Here is a 2,388-nt window from a genome sequence, read left to right on the forward strand (position 1 = left end):
GCCAGAGTGGGATTGAGTTGATGCTCAATCCAATTTAATATTCCTATCATTGGTCCAGTAACTGAATACAAATATGTCAAGGATATCTGAGGTTGACACTATTTCTGTACCTCAGTCTCGATGAGATAACAGTTGATGAAAGGATTTGATTGCACGATAACCATATCGTTGATAGGCTGCGATTTTGTTGAATCTAAATCTATCAAGTGGCCATGATACCTTGCTAGAGGCCAATCTTAGTCTATGTGTAATGAGACGATTAATTGGTGTTAATTACGATACTACACACTACCGATATAATGAGGAGCCTATATGTCACACACTTAGAAGATGATTTAAGAATCAATTTGTGAGAAGGGTATTTTCATCTTTTAGGACAAAATGGTATTTTGGTAATCTCACAGTACAATTAAATTTGCTGAGGTTGTTGCCTGTATTTAATTTTAATATTAAAATTAAATTAGTGAGATTATATTTAAATATATCTCTGTATATATTTAAGTGAATTATTATTATTAATTAAATATTATTATATTATTATATATTAATTGATTTTAATTATAATAATAATTAATTAAAATACCGTAAAGGGTGTGTTTGGTTGCAAGGGTAAACTAGGGTTGGAGCCCATGGCTATTCTTAATTGGAATAGGGTTTTACTTGTTGCACTATATAAGTGCAACTTAAAATTAAAACATATGTGAATTATTTCATTCAATTAAAACCCTAGCCACCCTATCTCTCGCTCTCTCAAGAACTTTTCTTGTTCTTCTTTCTTGAATCTTGAAGCCCTTGATTGTTCTAGCAAAATAATCAAGGCTTCTGCGGATTATCTTCGTGTGGACTTCCGTGAGTGCGATCCTATTTTGGATCGATTGGCAAAAAATCACGTGAACAGTAACCGTGAACAATGTTCCTATCCGAAGTCAAAGATATTCGAAGGAGCCTCCAAATGTACGTAAGTATTCTAATCCTTGAATAGATTTACTTTATACAAATTTTGTTTATAAACATGTAAACGGTATAATCTATACTGGAAAGAAAGGTAATTGATTTACCGATTGAATTTTTGCTTTTCCAATGCCTATGGTAGATCAATTACTAACAGTGGTATCAGAGCCTTGGGTATTAGATTATATTGTTTAATTGATATTTGATAACATGTATATTTTTTGATAACATGTTGTTGCATGATTTGAAGTGTTTTTTAAATCTGGAAAAATTATGCATGTTGAATGTCTTAATTAATCAATTGATTAAATAATGTGTTGATTGAATGTGTATTGGTTGGTTGGTATCCTGGTTGAATGTTTAAGCATTCGATTTGATTTGGATCCATGTCATTATTTGAAAAATTGCAAAAGACGTTACTGTGCCTAATTCACTATTTTGTGGAGTAACACTTCGCCGTGCCGAGATGCAAAAAGTGAATCTGGCTACGGTGAAATTCCAGAAAAGTAGATCTAGCTGCGGTGAAATAAAACTTTGCCTTGACGTAAAACTCTCTGGAACGATTTGTGTTTTCTGGAAGTTCACGGTCGCCACAGCAAAGTAAAACTTTGCCGCAACGACCATGACTGCACGAACTTTGCCGGGGTGAAGAATTTCTTTGCCGCAGCAAGAAACCTATTGTTCCGTTTTTGCTTTTCGATTTTAGCATAGGGGCTAAATTGCAGTTTTGAACCTTTAAAGCCAATATTCATTCTACACGTTTAAGGTGGTAACTTGATAATTTAACCCACCCAATTCAAAAATTGATTGTTTTTTAAAGCATGCAATGTTCTTGTTTGATAATTGCATAGTGCCAGGGGTGACCGAGGAGCAAATTAAATTAAGAGCCTTCCCGTTTTCTTTGAAGGATGCAGCTAAGGATTGGCTCTATTATTTACCCTCCGGGACTATAACCACACGGAACGAGATGAAGAGATTGTTTTTGGAGAAATATTTTCCAGCTTTGAGGGCGGCCAACATTCGGAAAGAAATTTGTGGTGTAAGGCAGCATAATGGAGAGTCCTTACATGAATACTAGGAACGTTTTAAGAAGTCATGTTTAAGCTGCCCTCATCATCAGATTAGTGAGCAACTACTTATCTAGTATTTCTATGAGGGCCTTACATACACTAATAGGAGCATGATTGATGCTGCTAGTGGATGAGCGTTGGTAGATAAAACTCCCGAGGCTGCAAGAAACTTGATTGCAAATATGGCAGCCAATTCTCAACAGTTTGGCACTAGGCTTGACCTTTCTGCTAGGCATGATAATGAGGTAAATATTTCTTCCCTTGAACAAAAAATCTCGAGTCTAACTTCTCTTGTTCGTCAAATGACTGTAGGTAACATGCAAACAGTGAAGGCTTGTGGGATTTGTTCGGTAGTAGGCATCCAACT

The 2,388-nt window shown here is 35.4% G+C and overlaps 1 non-coding gene across 1 annotated transcript; it reads right to left on the reverse strand.

The window, feature by feature from the left end:
* Positions 1-1,966: 1,966 nt before the first annotated feature.
* On the reverse strand, positions 1,967-2,073 carry LOC116125432. Its single transcript, XR_004127343.1, has one exon. It is a non-coding gene; the product is annotated as a small nucleolar RNA R71 (small nucleolar RNA).
* Positions 2,074-2,388: the final 315 nt, after the last annotated feature.

This window comes from Pistacia vera, unplaced genomic scaffold (genome assembly GCF_008641045.1).
Source record: "Pistacia vera cultivar Batoury unplaced genomic scaffold, PisVer_v2 Contig164, whole genome shotgun sequence".
Lineage (NCBI taxonomy): Eukaryota > Viridiplantae > Streptophyta > Magnoliopsida > Sapindales > Anacardiaceae > Pistacia > Pistacia vera.